Source organism: Chiloscyllium punctatum, chromosome 4 (genome assembly GCF_047496795.1).
Source record: "Chiloscyllium punctatum isolate Juve2018m chromosome 4, sChiPun1.3, whole genome shotgun sequence".
Classification (NCBI taxonomy): domain Eukaryota; kingdom Metazoa; phylum Chordata; class Chondrichthyes; order Orectolobiformes; family Hemiscylliidae; genus Chiloscyllium; species Chiloscyllium punctatum.
Window position 1 is genome coordinate 106,981,454 of NC_092742.1, and position 24,071 is coordinate 107,005,524.

Genomic DNA, 24,071 nt, shown 5'->3' on the forward strand with positions numbered 1-24,071 from the left:
GGTTTAGGTTTAGGGTTAGCTGCTCTCATTCATTCAATGCCTCGAGCTTAACTCATTCATTGAAAGAAACATACGGTATTCATTCAATTGTTGAATGAAACTGCAATCGTACATTCAATGAATTTAACGTTATTCATTGATTCAATGCAAAAACCTGCACGAGGTGATTCAATGAACATGGCTCCGCTCTTTCATTTAACATCACCAGATAAAATCATTCATTGAAAGAAACTAACTGTATTCATTCATTGAAACAAACGTTATTCATTGATTCAATGAGTTGAGCTTCTCTTATTCATTCAATGCTCAAGCTTAACTCATTCATTGTAAGAAACAAAATGTAGTCGTTCAATTGTTGAATTAAGCTTCAAACATACATTCAATGATTCAAACGCTTTTCATTGATTGAATCAAACAAACTGCAAGAGTTGATTCAATGATTAGAACTTCTCTCTTTTATTCAATGTGTCCAGCTCCATACATTCATTGACTCAAACAAACTGCATTCGTTCATTCAATGAAACAAACGTTATTCATAGCTTCGCTTCTCTCATTCATTCAATGCCTCAACTTAACTCCTTCATTGTAAGAAACAAAATGTATTCGTTCAATTTTTGAATTAAGCCTCAAACATACATTCAATGAATCAAACGTTTTTCATTGATTCAATGAAACAAACTGCACGAGATGATTCAATGATTAGAACTTCCCTCTTTCATTCATTGTCTCCAGCGTCAGACATTCATTGACAGAAACAAACTGTATTCATTCATTCAATGAAACAAACGTTATTCATTCATTCAATGAGTTGAGCTTCTCTCATTCATTCAATGCCTCAAGCTTAACTCAATCATTGGAAGAAACAAAATGTAGTCGTTCAATTGTTGTATGAAACATCCATCGTACTTTCAATGAATCAAACGTTGTTGTTTGATTAAATGAAACAAACTGCACGAGGTGATTCAATAAACACAGCTTCGCTCTTTCATTCAATATCACCAGATAAAATCATTCATTGAATGAAACTAACTGTATGCATTGATTGAAACAAACGTTATTCAGTGATTCAATGAGTTGAGCTTCTCTTATTCATTCAATGCCTCAAGCTTAACTCAATCATTGAATGAAACAAACCGTATTCGTCCAATTGTTGAATGAAACATCCATCATACTTTTAATGAATCAAACGTTATTCATTGATTCAAACAAACTACACGAGATGATTCAATAATTATAGCTTCTCTCTTTCATTCAATGTCTCCAGCCAAATACATTCATTGACAGAAACAAACTATATCATTCAATGATACAAACGTTATTCATTGCTTCAATGAGTTGAGCTTCTCTCATTCCTTCAATGCCTCAAGCTTAACTCATTCATTGTAAGAAACAAAATGTATTCGTTCAATTGTTGAATTCAGCCTCAAACATACATTCAATGAATCAAACGTTTTTCATTGATTCATTGAAACAAACTTAACTCATTCTTTGTAAGAAACAAAATGTATTCGTTCAATTGTTGAATTAAGCCTCAAACATACATTCAATGAATCAAACGTTTTTCATTGATTCAATGAAACAAACTGCCCGAGATGATTCAATAATTATTCCTTCTCTCTTTCATTCAATTTCTCCAACTTAATCCATTCAATGAAAGAAACATACCATATTCATTCATTCAATGAAAGAAACGTTCGTGTTCGGGTTAGGGTTAGGGTTAGCGTTAGGCTTAGGGTTAGGGTTAGGGTTGTGTTATGGTTAGGGTCAGGGTTAGGGTCAGGGTACAGGTCAGGGTTTGGTTTAGGTTTAGGGTTAGCTGCTCTCATTCATTCAATGCCTCGAGCTTAACTCATTCATTGAAAGAAACATACGGTATTCATTCAATTGTTGAATGAAACTGCAATCGTACATTCAATGAATTTAACGTTATTCATTGATTCAATGCAAAAACCTGCACGAGGTGATTCAATGAACATGGCTCCGCTCTTTCATTTAACATCACCAGATAAAATCATTCATTGAAAGAAACTAACTGTATTCATTCATTGAAACAAACGTTATTCATTGATTCAATGAGTTGAGCTTCTCTTATTCATTCAATGCTCAAGCTTAACTCATTCATTGTAAGAAACAAAATGTAGTCGTTCAATTGTTGAATTAAGCTTCAAACATACATTCAATGATTCAAACGCTTTTCATTGATTGAATCAAACAAACTGCAAGAGTTGATTCAATGATTAGAACTTCTCTCTTTTATTCAATGTGTCCAGCTCCATACATTCATTGACTCAAACAAACTGCATTCGTTCATTCAATGAAACAAACGTTATTCATAGCTTCGCTTCTCTCATTCATTCAATGCCTCAACTTAACTCATTCATTGTAAGAAACAAAATGTATTCGTTCAATTTTTGAATTAAGCCTCAAACATACATTCAATGAATCAAACGTTTTTCATTGATTCAATGAAACAAACTGCACGAGATGATTCAATGATTAGAACTTCCCTCTTTCATTCATTGTCTCCAGCGTCAGACATTCATTGACAGAAACAAACTGTATTCATTCATTCAATGAAACAAACGTTATTCATTCATTCAATGAGTTGAGCTTCTCTCATTCATTCAATGCCTCAAGCTTAACTCAATCATTGGAAGAAACAAAATGTAGTCGTTCAATTGTTGTATGAAACATCCATCGTACTTTCAATGAATCAAACGTTGTTGTTTGATTAAATGAAACAAACTGCACGAGGTGATTCAATAAACACAGCTTCGCTCTTTCATTCAATATCACCAGATAAAATCATTCATTGAATGAAACTAACTGTATGCATTGATTGAAACAAACGTTATTCAGTGATTCAATGAGTTGAGCTTCTCTTATTCATTCAATGCCTCAAGCTTAACTCAATCATTGAATGAAACAAACCGTATTCGTCCAATTGTTGAATGAAACATCCATCATACTTTTAATGAATCAAACGTTATTCATTGATTCAAACAAACTGCACGAGATGATTCAATAATTATAGCTTCTCTCTTTCATTCAATGTCTCCAGCCAAATACATTCATTGACAGAAACAAACTATATCATTCAATGATACAAACGTTATTCATTGATTCAATGAGTTGAGTTTCTCTCATTCTTTCTACGCCTCAAGACGAACTCATTCTTTCTAAGAAACAAAACGTAGTCGTTCAATTGTTGAATTAAGCTTCAAACATACATTCAGTGATTTAAACGCTTTTGATTGATTCAATGAAACAAACTGCACGAGATGATTCAATAATTATAGCTTCTCTCTTTCATTCAATGTCTCCAGCCAAATACATTCATTGACAGAAACAAACTATATCATTCAATGATACAAACGTTATTCATTGCTTCAATGAGTTGAGCTTCTCTCATTCCTTCAATGCCTCAAGCTTAACTCATTCATTGTAAGAAACAAAATGTATTCGTTCAATTGTTGAATTCAGCCTCAAACATACATTCAATGAATCAAACGTTTTTCATTGATTCAATGAAACAAACTTAACTCATTCTTTGTAAGAAACAAAATGTATTCGTTCAATTGTTGAATTAAGACTCAAACATACATTCAATGAATGAAACGTTTTTCATTGATTCAATGAAACAAACTGCCCGAGATGATTCAATAATTATTCCTTCTCTCTTTCATTCAATTTCTCCAACTTAATCCATTCAATGAAAGAAACATACCATATTCATTCATTCAATGAAAGAAACGTTCGTGTTCGTGTTCGGGTTAGGGTTAGCGTTAGGCTTAGGGTTAGGGTTAGGGTTGTGTTATGGTTAGGGTCAGGGTTAGGGTCAGGGTACAGGTCAGGGTTTGGTTTAGGTTTAGGGTTAGCTGCTCTCATTCATTCAATGCCTCGAGCTTAACTCATTCATTGAAAGAAACATACGGTATTCATTCAATTGTTGAATGAAACTGCAATCGTACATTCAATGAATTTAACGTTAATCATTGATTCAATGCAAAAACCTGCACGAGGTGATTCAATGAACATGGCTCCGCTCTTTTATTTAACATCACCAGATAAAATCATTCATTGAAAGAAACTAACTGTATTCATTCATTGAAACAAACGTTATTCATTGATTCAATGAGTTGAGCTTCTCTTATTCATTCAATGCTCAAGCTTAACTCATTCATTGTAAGAAACAAAATGTAGTCGTTCAATTGTTGAATTAAGCTTCAAACATACATTCAATGAAACAAACTGCGCGAGATGATTCAATAAACATACCTCCGATCTTTCATTCAATGTCTTCAGCCATACCATTCGTTGAAAGAAACAAACTGTATTCATTCAATGAAACAAACGTCATTCATTGATTCAATGAGTTGAGCTTCTCTCATTCTTTCAATGCCTCAAGCTTAAATCATTCATTGTAAGAAACAAAATGTAGTCGTTCAATTGTTGAATTAAGCTTCAAACATACATTCAATGATTCAAACGCTTTTCATTGATTGAATCAAACAAACTGTACGAGTTGATTCAATGATTAGAACTTCTCTCTTTTATTCAATGTGTCCAGCTCCATACATTCATTGACTCAAACAAACTGCATTCGTTCATTCAATGAAACAAACGTTATTCATAGCTTCGCTTCTCTCATTCATTCAATGCCTCAACTTAACTCATTCATTGTAAGAAACAAAATGTATTCGTTCAATTGTTGAATTAAGCCTCAAACATACATTCAATGAATGAAACGTTTTTCATTGATTCAATGAAACAAACTTCACGAGATGATTCAATGATTAGAACTTCTCTCTTTCATTCATTGTCTCCAGCGTCAGACATTCATTGACAGAAACAAACTGTATTCATTCATTCAATGAAACAAACGTTATTCATTCATTCAATGAGTTGAGCTTCTCTCATTCATTCAATGCCTCAAGCTTAACTCAATCATTGGAAGAAACAAAATGTAGTCGTTCAATTGTTGTATGAAAAATCCATCGTACTTTCAATGAATCAAACGTTGTTGATTGATTAAATGAAACAAACTGCACGAGGTGATTCAATAAACACAGCTTCGCTCTTTCATTCAATATCACCAGATAAAATCATTCATTGAATGAAACTAACTATATTCATTGATTGAAACAAACGTTATTCATTGATTCAATGAGTTGAGCTTCTCTTATTCATTCAATGCCTCAAGCTTAACTCAATCATTGAATGAAACAAACCGTATTCGTCCAATTGTTGAATGAAACATCCATCATACTTTTAATGAATCAAACGTTATTCATTGATTCAAACAAACTACACGAGATGATTCAATAATTATAGCTTCTCTCTTTCATTCAATGTCTCCAGCCAAATACATTCATTGACAGAAACAAACTATATCATTCAATGATACAAACGTTATTCATTGCTTCAATGAGTTGAGCTTCTCTCATTCCTTCAATGCCTCAAGCTTAACTCATTCATTGTAAGAAACAAAATGTATTCGTTCAATTGTTGAATTCAGCCTCAAACATACATTCAATGAATCAAACGTTTTTCATTGATTCATTGAAACAAACTTAACTCATTCTTTGTAAGAAACAAAATGTATTCGTTCAATTGTTGAATTAAGCCTCAAACATACATTCAATGAATCAAACGTTTTTCATTGATTCAATGAAACAAACTGCCCGAGATGATTCAATAATTATTCCTTCTCTCTTTCATTCAATTTCTCCAACTTAATCCATTCAATGAAAGAAACATACCATATTCATTCATTCAATGAAAGAAACGTTCGTGTTCGGGTTAGGGTTAGGGTTAGCGTTAGGCTTAGGGTTAGGGTTAGGGTTGTGTTATGGTTAGGGTCAGGGTTAGGGTCAGGGTACAGGTCAGGGTTTGGTTTAGGTTTAGGGTTAGCTGCTCTCATTCATTCAATGCCTCGAGCTTAACTCATTCATTGAAAGAAACATACGGTATTCATTCAATTGTTGAATGAAACTGCAATCGTACATTCAATGAATTTAACGTTATTCATTGATTCAATGCAAAAACCTGCACGAGGTGATTCAATGAACATGGCTCCGCTCTTTCATTTAACATCACCAGATAAAATCATTCATTGAAAGAAACTAACTGTATTCATTCATTGAAACAAACGTTATTCATTGATTCAATGAGTTGAGCTTCTCTTATTCATTCAATGCTCAAGCTTAACTCATTCATTGTAAGAAACAAAATGTAGTCGTTCAATTGTTGAATTAAGCTTCAAACATACATTCAATGATTCAAACGCTTTTCATTGATTGAATCAAACAAACTGCAAGAGTTGATTCAATGATTAGAACTTCTCTCTTTTATTCAATGTGTCCAGCTCCATACATTCATTGACTCAAACAAACTGCATTCGTTCATTCAATGAAACAAACGTTATTCATAGCTTCGCTTCTCTCATTCATTCAATGCCTCAACTTAACTCCTTCATTGTAAGAAACAAAATGTATTCGTTCAATTTTTGAATTAAGCCTCAAACATACATTCAATGAATCAAACGTTTTTCATTGATTCAATGAAACAAACTGCACGAGATGATTCAATGATTAGAACTTCCCTCTTTCATTCATTGTCTCCAGCGTCAGACATTCATTGACAGAAACAAACTGTATTCATTCATTCAATGAAACAAACGTTATTCATTCATTCAATGAGTTGAGCTTCTCTAATTCATTCAATGCCTCAAGCTTAACTCAATCATTGGAAGAAACAAAATGTAGTCGTTCAATTGTTGTATGAAACATCCATCGTACTTTCAATGAATCAAACGTTGTTGTTTGATTAAATGAAACAAACTGCACGAGGTGATTCAATAAACACAGCTTCGCTCTTTCATTCAATATCACCAGATAAAATCATTCATTGAATGAAACTAACTGTATGCATTGATTGAAACAAACGTTATTCAGTGATTCAATGAGTTGAGCTTCTCTTATTCATTCAATGCCTCAAGCTTAACTCAATCATTGAATGAAACAAACCGTATTCGTCCAATTGTTGAATGAAACATCCATCATACTTTTAATGAATCAAACGTTATTCATTGATTCAAACAAACTACACGAGATGATTCAATAATTATAGCTTCTCTCTTTCATTCAATGTCTCCAGCCAAATACATTCATTGACAGAAACAAACTATATCATTCAATGATACAAACGTTATTCATTGCTTCAATGAGTTGAGCTTCTCTCATTCCTTCAATGCCTCAAGCTTAACTCATTCATTGTAAGAAACAAAATGTATTCGTTCAATTGTTGAATTCAGCCTCAAACATACATTCAATGAATCAAACGTTTTTCATTGATTCATTGAAACAAACTTAACTCATTCTTTGTAAGAAACAAAATGTATTCGTTCAATTGTTGAATTAAGCCTCAAACATACATTCAATGAATCAAACGTTTTTCATTGATTCAATGAAACAAACTGCCCGAGATGATTCAATAATTATTCCTTCTCTCTTTCATTCAATTTCTCCAACTTAATCCATTCAATGAAAGAAACATACCATATTCATTCATTCAATGAAAGAAACGTTCGTGTTCGGGTTAGGGTTAGGGTTAGCGTTAGGCTTAGGGTTAGGGTTAGGGTTGTGTTATGGTTAGGGTCAGGGTTAGGGTCAGGGTACAGGTCAGGGTTTGGTTTAGGTTTAGGGTTAGCTGCTCTCATTCATTCAATGCCTCGAGCTTAACTCATTCATTGAAAGAAACATACGGTATTCATTCAATTGTTGAATGAAACTGCAATCGTACATTCAATGAATTTAACGTTATTCATTGATTCAATGCAAAAACCTGCACGAGGTGATTCAATGAACATGGCTCCGCTCTTTCATTTAACATCACCAGATAAAATCATTCATTGAAAGAAACTAACTGTATTCATTCATTGAAACAAACGTTATTCATTGATTCAATGAGTTGAGCTTCTCTTATTCATTCAATGCTCAAGCTTAACTCATTCATTGTAAGAAACAAAATGTAGTCGTTCAATTGTTGAATTAAGCTTCAAACATACATTCAATGATTCAAACGCTTTTCATTGATTGAATCAAACAAACTGCAAGAGTTGATTCAATGATTAGAACTTCTCTCTTTTATTCAATGTGTCCAGCTCCATACATTCATTGACTCAAACAAACTGCATTCGTTCATTCAATGAAACAAACGTTATTCATAGCTTCGCTTCTCTCATTCATTCAATGCCTCAACTTAACTCATTCATTGTAAGAAACAAAATGTATTCGTTCAATTTTTGAATTAAGCCTCAAACATACATTCAATGAATCAAACGTTTTTCATTGATTCAATGAAACAAACTGCACGAGATGATTCAATGATTAGAACTTCCCTCTTTCATTCATTGTCTCCAGCGTCAGACATTCATTGACAGAAACAAACTGTATTCATTCATTCAATGAAACAAACGTTATTCATTCATTCAATGAGTTGAGCTTCTCTCATTCATTCAATGCCTCAAGCTTAACTCAATCATTGGAAGAAACAAAATGTAGTCGTTCAATTGTTGTATGAAACATCCATCGTACTTTCAATGAATCAAACGTTGTTGTTTGATTAAATGAAACAAACTGCACGAGGTGATTCAATAAACACAGCTTCGCTCTTTCATTCAATATCACCAGATAAAATCATTCATTGAATGAAACTAACTGTATGCATTGATTGAAACAAACGTTATTCAGTGATTCAATGAGTTGAGCTTCTCTTATTCATTCAATGCCTCAAGCTTAACTCAATCATTGAATGAAACAAACCGTATTCGTCCAATTGTTGAATGAAACATCCATCATACTTTTAATGAATCAAACGTTATTCATTGATTCAAACAAACTGCACGAGATGATTCAATAATTATAGCTTCTCTCTTTCATTCAATGTCTCCAGCCAAATACATTCATTGACAGAAACAAACTATATCATTCAATGATACAAACGTTATTCATTGATTCAATGAGTTGAGTTTCTCTCATTCTTTCTACGCCTCAAGACGAACTCATTCTTTCTAAGAAACAAAACGTAGTCGTTCAATTGTTGAATTAAGCTTCAAACATACATTCAGTGATTTAAACGCTTTTGATTGATTCAATGAAACAAACTGCACGAGATGATTCAATAATTATAGCTTCTCTCTTTCATTCAATGTCTCCAGCCAAATACATTCATTGACAGAAACAAACTATATCATTCAATGATACAAACGTTATTCATTGCTTCAATGAGTTGAGCTTCTCTCATTCCTTCAATGCCTCAAGCTTAACTCATTCATTGTAAGAAACAAAATGTATTCGTTCAATTGTTGAATTCAGCCTCAAACATACATTCAATGAATCAAACGTTTTTCATTGATTCAATGAAACAAACTTAACTCATTCTTTGTAAGAAACAAAATGTATTCGTTCAATTGTTGAATTAAGCCTCAAACATACATTCAATGAATGAAACGTTTTTCATTGATTCAATGAAACAAACTGCGCGAGATGATTCAATAATTATTCCTTCTCTCTTTCATTCAATTTCTCCAACTTAATCCATTCAATGAAAGAAACATACCATATTCATTCATTCAATGAAAGAAACGTTCGTGTTCGTGTTCGGGTTAGGGTTAGCGTTAGGCTTAGGGTTAGGGTTAGGGTTGTGTTATGGTTAGGGTCAGGGTTAGGGTCAGGGTACAGGTCAGGGTTTGGTTTAGGTTTAGGGTTAGCTGCTCTCATTCATTCAATGCCTCGAGCTTAACTCATTCATTGAAAGAAACATACGGTATTCATTCAATTGTTGAATGAAACTGCAATCGTACATTCAATGAATTTAACGTTAATCATTGATTCAATGCAAAAACCTGCACGAGGTGATTCAATGAACATGGCTCCGCTCTTTTATTTAACATCACCAGATAAAATCATTCATTGAAAGAAACTAACTGTATTCATTCATTGAAACAAACGTTATTCATTGATTCAATGAGTTGAGCTTCTCTTATTCATTCAATGCTCAAGCTTAACTCATTCATTGTAAGAAACAAAATGTAGTCGTTCAATTGTTGAATTAAGCTTCAAACATACATTCAATGAAACAAACTGCGCGAGATGATTCAATAAACATACCTCCGATCTTTCATTCAATGTCTTCAGCCATACCATTCGTTGAAAGAAACAAACTGTATTCATTCAATGAAACAAACGTCATTCATTGATTCAATGAGTTGAGCTTCTCTCATTCTTTCAATGCCTCAAGCTTAAATCATTCATTGTAAGAAACAAAATGTAGTCGTTCAATTGTTGAATTAAGCTTCAAACATACATTCAATGATTCAAACGCTTTTCATTGATTGAATCAAACAAACTGTACGAGTTGATTCAATGATTAGAACTTCTCTCTTTTATTCAATGTGTCCAGCTCCATACATTCATTGACTCAAACAAACTGCATTCGTTCATTCAATGAAACAAACGTTATTCATAGCTTCGCTTCTCTCATTCATTCAATGCCTCAACTTAACTCATTCATTGTAAGAAACAAAATGTATTCGTTCAATTGTTGAATTAAGCCTCAAACATACATTCAATGAATGAAACGTTTTTCATTGATTCAATGAAACAAACTTCACGAGATGATTCAATGATTAGAACTTCTCTCTTTCATTCATTGTCTCCAGCGTCAGACATTCATTGACAGAAACAAACTGTATTCATTCATTCAATGAAACAAACGTTATTCATTCATTCAATGAGTTGAGCTTCTCTCATTCATTCAATGCCTCAAGCTTAACTCAATCATTGGAAGAAACAAAATGTAGTCGTTCAATTGTTGTATGAAAAATCCATCGTACTTTCAATGAATCAAACGTTGTTGATTGATTAAATGAAACAAACTGCACGAGGTGATTCAATAAACACAGCTTCGCTCTTTCATTCAATATCACCAGATAAAATCATTCATTGAATGAAACTAACTATATTCATTGATTGAAACAAACGTTATTCATTGATTCAATGAGTTGAGCTTCTCTTATTCATTCAATGCCTCAAGCTTAACTCAATCATTGAATGAAACAAACCGTATTCGTCCAATTGTTGAATGAAACATCCATCATACTTTTAATGAATCAAACGTTATTCATTGATTCAAACAAACTACACGAGATGATTCAATAATTATAGCTTCTCTCTTTCATTCAATGTCTCCAGCCAAATACATTCATTGACAGAAACAAACTATATCATTCAATGATACAAACGTTATTCATTGCTTCAATGAGTTGAGCTTCTCTCATTCCTTCAATGCCTCAAGCTTAACTCATTCATTGTAAGAAACAAAATGTATTCGTTCAATTGTTGAATTCAGCCTCAAACATACATTCAATGAATCAAACGTTTTTCATTGATTCATTGAAACAAACTTAACTCATTCTTTGTAAGAAACAAAATGTATTCGTTCAATTGTTGAATTAAGCCTCAAACATACATTCAATGAATCAAACGTTTTTCATTGATTCAATGAAACAAACTGCCCGAGATGATTCAATAATTATTCCTTCTCTCTTTCATTCAATTTCTCCAACTTAATCCATTCAATGAAAGAAACATACCATATTCATTCATTCAATGAAAGAAACGTTCGTGTTCGGGTTAGGGTTAGGGTTAGCGTTAGGCTTAGGGTTAGGGTTAGGGTTGTGTTATGGTTAGGGTCAGGGTTAGGGTCAGGGTACAGGTCAGGGTTTGGTTTAGGTTTAGGGTTAGCTGCTCTCATTCATTCAATGCCTCGAGCTTAACTCATTCATTGAAAGAAACATACGGTATTCATTCAATTGTTGAATGAAACTGCAATCGTACATTCAATGAATTTAACGTTATTCATTGATTCAATGCAAAAACCTGCACGAGGTGATTCAATGAACATGGCTCCGCTCTTTCATTTAACATCACCAGATAAAATCATTCATTGAAAGAAACTAACTGTATTCATTCATTGAAACAAACGTTATTCATTGATTCAATGAGTTGAGCTTCTCTTATTCATTCAATGCTCAAGCTTAACTCATTCATTGTAAGAAACAAAATGTAGTCGTTCAATTGTTGAATTAAGCTTCAAACATACATTCAATGATTCAAACGCTTTTCATTGATTGAATCAAACAAACTGCAAGAGTTGATTCAATGATTAGAACTTCTCTCTTTTATTCAATGTGTCCAGCTCCATACATTCATTGACTCAAACAAACTGCATTCGTTCATTCAATGAAACAAACGTTATTCATAGCTTCGCTTCTCTCATTCATTCAATGCCTCAACTTAACTCCTTCATTGTAAGAAACAAAATGTATTCGTTCAATTTTTGAATTAAGCCTCAAACATACATTCAATGAATCAAACGTTTTTCATTGATTCAATGAAACAAACTGCACGAGATGATTCAATGATTAGAACTTCCCTCTTTCATTCATTGTCTCCAGCGTCAGACATTCATTGACAGAAACAAACTGTATTCATTCATTCAATGAAACAAACGTTATTCATTCATTCAATGAGTTGAGCTTCTCTCATTCATTCAATGCCTCAAGCTTAACTCAATCATTGGAAGAAACAAAATGTAGTCGTTCAATTGTTGTATGAAACATCCATCGTACTTTCAATGAATCAAACGTTGTTGTTTGATTAAATGAAACAAACTGCACGAGGTGATTCAATAAACACAGCTTCGCTCTTTCATTCAATATCACCAGATAAAATCATTCATTGAATGAAACTAACTGTATGCATTGATTGAAACAAACGTTATTCAGTGATTCAATGAGTTGAGCTTCTCTTATTCATTCAATGCCTCAAGCTTAACTCAATCATTGAATGAAACAAACCGTATTCGTCCAATTGTTGAATGAAACATCCATCATACTTTTAATGAATCAAACGTTATTCATTGATTCAAACAAACTACACGAGATGATTCAATAATTATAGCTTCTCTCTTTCATTCAATGTCTCCAGCCAAATACATTCATTGACAGAAACAAACTATATCATTCAATGATACAAACGTTATTCATTGCTTCAATGAGTTGAGCTTCTCTCATTCCTTCAATGCCTCAAGCTTAACTCATTCATTGTAAGAAACAAAATGTATTCGTTCAATTGTTGAATTCAGCCTCAAACATACATTCAATGAATCAAACGTTTTTCATTGATTCATTGAAACAAACTTAACTCATTCTTTGTAAGAAACAAAATGTATTCGTTCAATTGTTGAATTAAGCCTCAAACATACATTCAATGAATCAAACGTTTTTCATTGATTCAATGAAACAAACTGCCCGAGATGATTCAATAATTATTCCTTCTCTCTTTCATTCAATTTCTCCAACTTAATCCATTCAATGAAAGAAACATACCATATTCATTCATTCAATGAAAGAAACGTTCGTGTTCGGGTTAGGGTTAGGGTTAGCGTTAGGCTTAGGGTTAGGGTTAGGGTTGTGTTATGGTTAGGGTCAGGGTTAGGGTCAGGGTACAGGTCAGGGTTTGGTTTAGGTTTAGGGTTAGCTGCTCTCATTCATTCAATGCCTCGAGCTTAACTCATTCATTGAAAGAAACATACGGTATTCATTCAATTGTTGAATGAAACTGCAATCGTACATTCAATGAATTTAACGTTATTCATTGATTCAATGCAAAAACCTGCACGAGGTGATTCAATGAACATGGCTCCGCTCTTTCATTTAACATCACCAGATAAAATCATTCATTGAAAGAAACTAACTGTATTCATTCATTGAAACAAACGTTATTCATTGATTCAATGAGTTGAGCTTCTCTTATTCATTCAATGCTCAAGCTTAACTCATTCATTGTAAGAAACAAAATGTAGTCGTTCAATTGTTGAATTAAGCTTCAAACATACATTCAATGATTCAAACGCTTTTCATTGATTGAATCAAACAAACTGCAAGAGTTGATTCAATGATTAGAACTTCTCTCTTTTATTCAATGTGTCCAGCTCCATACATTCATTGACTCAAACAAACTGCATTCGTTCATTCAATGAAACAAACGTTATTCATAGCTTCGCTTCTCTCATTCATTCAATGCCTCAACTTAACTCATTCATTGTAAGAAACAAAATGTATTCGTTCAATTTTTGAATTAAGCCTCAAACATACATTCAATGAATCAAACGTTTTTCATTGATTCAATGAAACAAACTGCACGAGATGATTCAATGATTAGAACTTCCCTCTTTCATTCATTGTCTCCAGCGTCAGACATTCATTGACAGAAACAAACTGTATTCATTCATTCAATGAAACAAACGTTATTCATTCATTCAATGAGTTGAGCTTCTCTCATTCATTCAATGCCTCAAGCTTAACTCAATCATTGGAAGAAACAAAATGTAGTCGTTCAATTGTTGTATGAAACATCCATCGTACTTTCAATGAATCAAACGTTGTTGTTTGATTAAATGAAACAAACTGCACGAGGTGATTCAATAAACACAGCTTCGCTCTTTCATTCAATATCACCAGATAAAATCATTCATTGAATGAAACTAACTGTATGCATTGATTGAAACAAACGTTATTCAGTGATTCAATGAGTTGAGCTTCTCTTATTCATTCAATGCCTCAAGCTTAACTCAATCATTGAATGAAACAAACCGTATTCGTCCAATTGTTGAATGAAACATCCATCATACTTTTAATGAATCAAACGTTATTCATTGATTCAAACAAACTGCACGAGATGATTCAATAATTATAGCTTCTCTCTTTCATTCAATGTCTCCAGCCAAATACATTCATTGACAGAAACAAACTATATCATTCAATGATACAAACGTTATTCATTGATTCAATGAGTTGAGTTTCTCTCATTCTTTCTACGCCTCAAGACGAACTCATTCTTTCTAAGAAACAAAACGTAGTCGTTCAATTGTTGAATTAAGCTTCAAACATACATTCAGTGATTTAAACGCTTTTGATTGATTCAATGAAACAAACTGCACGAGATGATTCAATAATTATAGCTTCTCTCTTTCATTCAATGTCTCCAGCCAAATACATTCATTGACAGAAACAAACTATATCATTCAATGATACAAACGTTATTCATTGCTTCAATGAGTTGAGCTTCTCTCATTCCTTCAATGCCTCAAGCTTAACTCATTCATTGTAAGAAACAAAATGTATTCGTTCAATTGTTGAATTCAGCCTCAAACATACATTCAATGAATCAAACGTTTTTCATTGATTCAATGAAACAAACTTAACTCATTCTTTGTAAGAAACAAAATGTATTCGTTCAATTGTTGAATTAAGACTCAAACATACATTCAATGAATGAAACGTTTTTCATTGATTCAATGAAACAAACTGCCCGAGATGATTCAATAATTATTCCTTCTCTCTTTCATTCAATTTCTCCAACTTAATCCATTCAATGAAAGAAACATACCATATTCATTCATTCAATGAAAGAAACGTTCGTGTTCGTGTTCGGGTTAGGGTTAGCGTTAGGCTTAGGGTTAGGGTTAGGGTTGTGTTATGGTTAGGGTCAGGGTTAGGGTCAGGGTACAGGTCAGGGTTTGGTTTAGGTTTAGGGTTAGCTGCTCTCATTCATTCAATGCCTCGAGCTTAACTCATTCATTGAAAGAAACATACGGTATTCATTCAATTGTTGAATGAAACTGCAATCGTACATTCAATGAATTTAACGTTAATCATTGATTCAATGCAAAAACCTGCACGAGGTGATTCAATGAACATGGCTCCGCTCTTTTATTTAACATCACCAGATAAAATCATTCATTGAAAGAAACTAACTGTATTCATTCATTGAAACAAACGTTATTCATTGATTCAATGAGTTGAGCTTCTCTTATTCATTCAATGCTCAAGCTTAACTCATTCATTGTAAGAAACAAAATGTAGTCGTTCAATTGTTGAATTAAGCTTCAAACATACATTCAATGAAACAAACTGCGCGAGATGATTCAATAAACATACCTCCGATCTTTCATTCAATGTCTTCAGCCATACCATTCGTTGAAAGAAACAAACTGTATTCATTCAATGAAACAAACGTCATTCATTGATTCAATGAGTTGAGCTTCTCTCATTCTTTCAATGCCTCAAGCTTAAATCATTCATTGTAAGAAACAAAATGTAGTCGTTCAATTGTTGAATTAAGCTTCAAACATACATTCAATGATTCAAACGCTTTTCATTGATTGAATCAAACAAACTGTACGAGTTGATTCAATGATTAGAACTTCTCTCTTTTATTCAATGTGTCCAGCTCCATACATTCATTGACTCAAACAAACTGCATTCGTTCATTCAATGAAACAAACGTTATTCATAGCTTCGCTTCTCTCATTCATTCAATGCCTCAACTTAACTCATTCATTGTAAGAAACAAAATGTATTCGTTCAATTGTTGAATTAAGCCTCAAACATACATTCAATGAATGAAACGTTTTTCATTGATTCAATGAAACAAACTTCACGAGATGATTCAATGATTAGAACTTCTCTCTTTCATTCATTGTCTCCAGCGTCAGACATTCATTGACAGAAACAAACTGTATTCATTCATTCAATGAAACAAACGTTATTCATTCATTCAATGAGTTGAGCTTCTCTCATTCATTCAATGCCTCAAGCTTAACTCAATCATTGGAAGAAACAAAATGTAGTCGTTCAATTGTTGTATGAAAAATCCATCGTACTTTCAATGAATCAAACGTTGTTGATTGATTAAATGAAACAAACTGCACGAGGTGATTCAATAAACACAGCTTCGCTCTTTCATTCAATATCACCAGATAAAATCATTCATTGAATGAAACTAACTATATTCATTGATTGAAACAAACGTTATTCATTGATTCAATGAGTTGAGCTTCTCTTATTCATTCAATGCCTCAAGCTTAACTCAATCATTGAATGAAACAAACCGTATTCGTCCAATTGTTGAATGAAACATCCATCATACTTTTAATGAATCAAACGTTATTCATTGATTCAAACAAACTACACGAGATGATTCAATAATTATAGCTTCTCTCTTTCATTCAATGTCTCCAGCCAAATACATTCATTGACAGAAACAAACTATATCATTCAATGATACAAACGTTATTCATTGCTTCAATGAGTTGAGCTTCTCTCATTCCTTCAATGCCTCAAGCTTAACTCATTCATTGTAAGAAACAAAATGTATTCGTTCAATTGTTGAATTCAGCCTCAAACATACATTCAATGAATCAAACGTTTTTCATTGATTCATTGAAACAAACTTAACTCATTCTTTGTAAGAAACAAAATGTATTCGTTCAATTGTTGAATTAAGCCTCAAACATACATTCAATGAATCAAACGTTTTTCATTGATTCAATGAAACAAACTGCCCGAGATGATTCAATAATTATTCCTTCTCTCTTTCATTCAATTTCTCCAACTTAATCCATTCAATGAAAGAAACATACCATATTCATTCATTCAATGAAAGAAACGTTCGTGTTCGGGTTAGGGTTAGGGTTAGCGTTAGGCTTAGGGTTAGGGTTAGGGTTGTGTTATGGTTAGGGTCAGGGTTAGGGTCAGGGTACAGGTCAGGGTTTGGTTTAGGTTTAGGGTTAGCTGCTCTCATTCATTCAATGCCTCGAGCTTAACTCATTCATTGAAAGAAACATACGGTATTCATTCAATTGTTGAATGAAACTGCAATCGTACATTCAATGAATTTAACGTTATTCATTGATTCAATGCAAAAACCTGCACGAGGTGATTCAATGAACATGGCTCCGCTCTTTCATTTAACATCACCAGATAAAATCATTCATTGAAAGAAACTAACTGTATTCATTCATTGAAACAAACGTTATTCATTGATTCAATGAGTTGAGCTTCTCTTATTCATTCAATGCTCAAGCTTAACTCATTCATTGTAAGAAACAAAATGTAGTCGTTCAATTGTTGAATTAAGCTTCAAACATACATTCAATGATTCAAACGCTTTTCATTGATTGAATCAAACAAACTGCAAGAGTTGATTCAATGATTAGAACTTCTCTCTTTTATTCAATGTGTCCAGCTCCATACATTCATTGACTCAAACAAACTGCATTCGTTCATTCAATGAAACAAACGTTATTCATAGCTTCGCTTCTCTCATTCATTCAATGCCTCAACTTAACTCCTTCATTGTAAGAAACAAAATGTATTCGTTCAATTTTTGAATTAAGCCTCAAACATACATTCAATGAATCAAACGTTTTTCATTGATTCAATGAAACAAACTGCACGAGATGATTCAATGATTAGAACTTCCCTCTTTCATTCATTGTCTCCAGCGTCAGACATTCATTGACAGAAACAAACTGTATTCATTCATTCAATGAAACAAACGTTATTCATTCATTCAATGAGTTGAGCTTCTCTAATTCATTCAATGCCTCAAGCTTAACTCAATCATTGGAAGAAACAAAATGTAGTCGTTCAATTGTTGTATGAAACATCCATCGTACTTTCAATGAATCAAACGTTGTTGTTTGATTAAATGAAACAAACTGCACGAGGTGATTCAATAAACACAGCTTCGCTCTTTCATTCAATATCACCAGATAAAATCATTCATTGAATGAAACTAACTGTATGCATTGATTGAAACAAACGTTATTCAGTGATTCAATGAGTTGAGCTTCTCTTATTCATTCAATGCCTCAAGCTTAACTCAATCATTGAATGAAACAAACCGTATTCGTCCAATTGTTGAATGAAACATCCATCATACTTTTAATGAATCAAACGTTATTCATTGATTCAAACAAACTACACGAGATGATTCAATAATTATAGCTTCTCTCTTTCATTCAATGTCTCCAGCCAAATACATTCATTGACAGAAACAAACTATATCATTCAATGATACAAACGTTATTCATTGCTTCAATGAGTTGAGCTTCTCTCATTCCTTCAATGCCTCAAGCTTAACTCATTCATTGTAAGAAACAAAATGTATTCGTTCAATTGTTGAATTCAGCCTCAAACATACATTCAATGAATCAAACGTTTTTCATTGATTCATTGAAACAAACTTAACTCATTCTTTGTAAGAAACAAAATGTATTCGTTCAATTGTTGAATTAAGCCTCAAACATACATTCAATGAATCAAACGTTTTTCATTGATTCAATGAAACAAACTGCCCGAGATGATTCAATAATTATTCCTTCTCTCTTTCATTCAATTTCTCCAACTTAATCCATTCAATGAAAGAAACATACCATATTCATTCATTCAATGAAAGAAACGTTCGTGTTCGGGTTAGGGTTAGGGTTAGCGTTAGGCTTAGGGTTAGGGTTAGGGTTGTGTTATGGTTAGGGTCAGGGTTAGGGTCAGGGTACAGGTCAGGGTTTGGTTTAGGTTTAGGGTTAGCTGCTCTCATTCATTCAATGCCTCGAGCTTAACTCATTCATTGAAAGAAACATACGGTATTCATTCAATTGTTGAATGAAACTGCAATCGTACATTCAATGAATTTAACGTTATTCATTGATTCAATGCAAAAACCTGCACGAGGTGATTCAATGAACATGGCTCCGCTCTTTCATTTAACATCACCAGATAAAATCATTCATTGAAAGAAACTAACTGTATTCATTCATTGAAACAAACGTTATTCATTGATTCAATGAGTTGAGCTTCTCTTATTCATTCAATGCTCAAGCTTAACTCATTCATTGTAAGAAACAAAATGTAGTCGTTCAATTGTTGAATTAAGCTTCAAACATACATTCAATGATTCAAACGCTTTTCATTGATTGAATCAAACAAACTGCAAGAGTTGATTCAATGATTAGAACTTCTCTCTTTTATTCAATGTGTCCAGCTCCATACATTCATTGACTCAAACAAACTGCATTCGTTCATTCAATGAAACAAACGTTATTCATAGCTTCGCTTCTCTCATTCATTCAATGCCTCAACTTAACTCATTCATTGTAAGAAACAAAATGTATTCGTTCAATTTTTGAATTAAGCCTCAAACATACATTCAATGAATCAAACGTTTTTCATTGATTCAATGAAACAAACTGCACGAGATGATTCAATGATTAGAACTTCCCTCTTTCATTCATTGTCTCCAGCGTCAGACATTCATTGACAGAAACAAACTGTATTCATTCATTCAATGAAACAAACGTTATTCATTCATTCAATGAGTTGAGCTTCTCTCATTCATTCAATGCCTCAAGCTTAACTCAATCATTGGAAGAAACAAAATGTAGTCGTTCAATTGTTGTATGAAACATCCATCGTACTTTCAATGAATCAAACGTTGTTGTTTGATTAAATGAAACAAACTGCACGAGGTGATTCAATAAACACAGCTTCGCTCTTTCATTCAATATCACCAGATAAAATCATTCATTGAATGAAACTAACTGTATGCATTGATTGAAACAAACGTTATTCAGTGATTCAATGAGTTGAGCTTCTCTTATTCATTCAATGCCTCAAGCTTAACTCAATCATTGAATGAAACAAACCGTATTCGTCCAATTGTTGAATGAAACATCCATCATACTTTTAATGAATCAAACGTTATTCATTGATTCAAACAAACTGCACGAGATGATTCAATAATTATAGCTTCTCTCTTTCATTCAATGTCTCCAGCCAAATACATTCATTGACAGAAACAAACTATATCATTCAATGATACAAACGTTATTCATTGATTCAATGAGTTGAGTTTCTCTCATTCTTTCTACGCCTCAAGACGAACTCATTCTTTCTAAGAAACAAAACGTAGTCGTTCAATTGTTGAATTAAGCTTCAAACATACATTCAGTGATTTAAACGCTTTTGATTGATTCAATGAAACAAACTGCACGAGATGATTCAATAATTATAGCTTCTCTCTTTCATTCAATGTCTCCAGCCAAATACATTCATTGACAGAAACAAACTATATCATTCAATGATACAAACGTTATTCATTGCTTCAATGAGTTGAGCTTCTCTCATTCCTTCAATGCCTCAAGCTTAACTCATTCATTGTAAGAAACAAAATGTATTCGTTCAATTGTTGAATTCAGCCTCAAACATACATTCAATGAATCAAACGTTTTTCATTGATTCAATGAAACAAACTTAACTCATTCTTTGTAAGAAACAAAATGTATTCGTTCAATTGTTGAATTAAGCCTCAAACATACATTCAATGAATGAAACGTTTTTCATTGATTCAATGAAACAAACTGCGCGAGATGATTCAATAATTATTCCTTCTCTCTTTCATTCAATTTCTCCAACTTAATCCATTCAATGAAAGAAACATACCATATTCATTCATTCAATGAAAGAAACGTTCGTGTTCGTGTTCGGGTTAGGGTTAGCGTTAGGCTTAGGGTTAGGGTTAGGGTTGTGTTATGGTTAGGGTCAGGGTTAGGGTCAGGGTACAGGTCAGGGTTTGGTTTAGGTTTAGGGTTAGCTGCTCTCATTCATTCAATGCCTCGAGCTTAACTCATTCATTGAAAGAAACATACGGTATTCATTCAATTGTTGAATGAAACTGCAATCGTACATTCAATGAATTTAACGTTAATCATTGATTCAATGCAAAAACCTGCACGAGGTGATTCAATGAACATGGCTCCGCTCTTTTATTTAACATCACCAGATAAAATCATTCATTGAAAGAAACTAACTGTATTCATTCATTGAAACAAACGTTATTCATTGATTCAATGAGTTGAGCTTCTCTTATTCATTCAATGCTCAAGCTTAACTCATTCATTGTAAGAAACAAAATGTAGTCGTTCAATTGTTGAATTAAGCTTCAAACATACATTCAATGAAACAAACTGCGCGAGATGATTCAATAAACATACCTCCGATCTTTCATTCAATGTCTTCAGCCATACCATTCGTTGAAAGAAACAAACTGTATTCATTCAATGAAACAAACGTCATTCATTGATTCAATGAGTTGAGCTTCTCTCATTCTTTCAATGCCTCAAGCTTAAATCATTCATTGTAAGAAACAAAATGTAGTCGTTCAATTGTTGAATTAAGCTTCAAACATACATTCAATGATTCAAACGCTTTTCATTGATTGAATCAAACAAACTGTACGAGTTGATTCAATGATTAGAACTTCTCTCTTTTATTCAATGTGTCCAGCTCCATACATTCATTGACTCAAACAAACTGCATTCGTTCATTCAATGAAACAAACGTTATTCATAGCTTCGCTTCTCTCATTCATTCAATGCCTCAACTTAACTCATTCATTGTAAGAAACAAAATGTATTCGTTCAATTGTTGAATTAAGCCTCAAACATACATTCAATGAATGAAACGTTTTTCATTGATTCAATGAAACAAACTTCACGAGATGATTCAATGATTAGAACTTCTCTCTTTCATTCATTGTCTCCAGCGTCAGACATTCATTGACAGAAACAAACTGTATTCATTCATTCAATGAAACAAACGTTATTCATTCATTCAATGAGTTGAGCTTCTCTCATTCATTCAATGCCTCAAGCTTAACTCAATCATTGGAAGAAACAAAATGTAGTCGTTCAATTGTTGTATGAAAAATCCATCGTACTTTCAATGAATCAAACGTTGTTGATTGATTAAATGAAACAAACTGCACGAGGTGATTCAATAAACACAGCTTCGCTCTTTCATTCAATATCACCAGATAAAATCATTCATTGAATGAAACTAACTATATTCATTGATTGAAACAAACGTTATTCATTGATTCAATGAGTTGAGCTTCTCTTATTCATTCAATGCCTCAAGCTTAACTCAATCATTGAATGAAACAAACCGTATTCGTCCAATTGTTGAATGAAACATCCATCATACTTTTAATGAATCAAACGTTATTCATTGATTCAAACAAACTACACGAGATGATTCAATAATTATAGCTTCTCTCTTTCATTCAATGTCTCCAGCCAAATACATTCATTGACAGAAACAAACTATATCATTCAATGATACAAACGTTATTCATTGCTTCAATGAGTTGAGCTTCTCTCATTCCTTCAATGCCTCAAGCTTAACTCATTCATTGTAAGAAACAAAATGTATTCGTTCAATTGTTGAATTCAGCCTCAAACATACATTCAATGAATCAAACGTTTTTCATTGATTCATTGAAACAAACTTAACTCATTCTTTGTAAGAAACAAAATGTATTCGTTCAATTGTTGAATTAAGCCTCAAACATACATTCAATGAATCAAACGTTTTTCATTGATTCAATGAAACAAACTGCCCGAGATGATTCAATAATTATTCCTTCTCTCTTTCATTCAATTTCTCCAACTTAATCCATTCAATGAAAGAAACATACCATATTCATTCATTCAATGAAAGAAACGTTCGTGTTCGGGTTAGGGTTAGGGTTAGCGTTAGGCTTAGGGTTAGGGTTAGGGTTGTGTTATGGTTAGGGTCAGGGTTAGGGTCAGGGTACAGGTCAGGGTTTGGTTTAGGTTTAGGGTTAGCTGCTCTCATTCATTCAATGCCTCGAGCTTAACTCATTCATTGAAAGAAACATACGGTATTCATTCAATTGTTGAATGAAACTGCAATCGTACATTCAATGAATTTAACGTTATTCATTGATTCAATGCAAAAACCTGCACGAGGTGATTCAATGAACATGGCTCCGCTCTTTCATTTAACATCACCAGATAAAATCATTCATTGAAAGAAACTAACTGTATTCATTCATTGAAACAAACGTTATTCATTGATTCAATGAGTTGAGCTTCTCTTATTCATTCAATGCTCAAGCTTAACTCATTCATTGTAAGAAACAAAATGTAGTCGTTCAATTGTTGAATTAAGCTTCAAACATACATTCAATGATTCAAACGCTTTTCATTGATTGAATCAAACAAACTGCAAGAGTTGATTCAATGATTAGAACTTCTCTCTTTTATTCAATGTGTCCAGCTCCATACATTCATTGACTCAA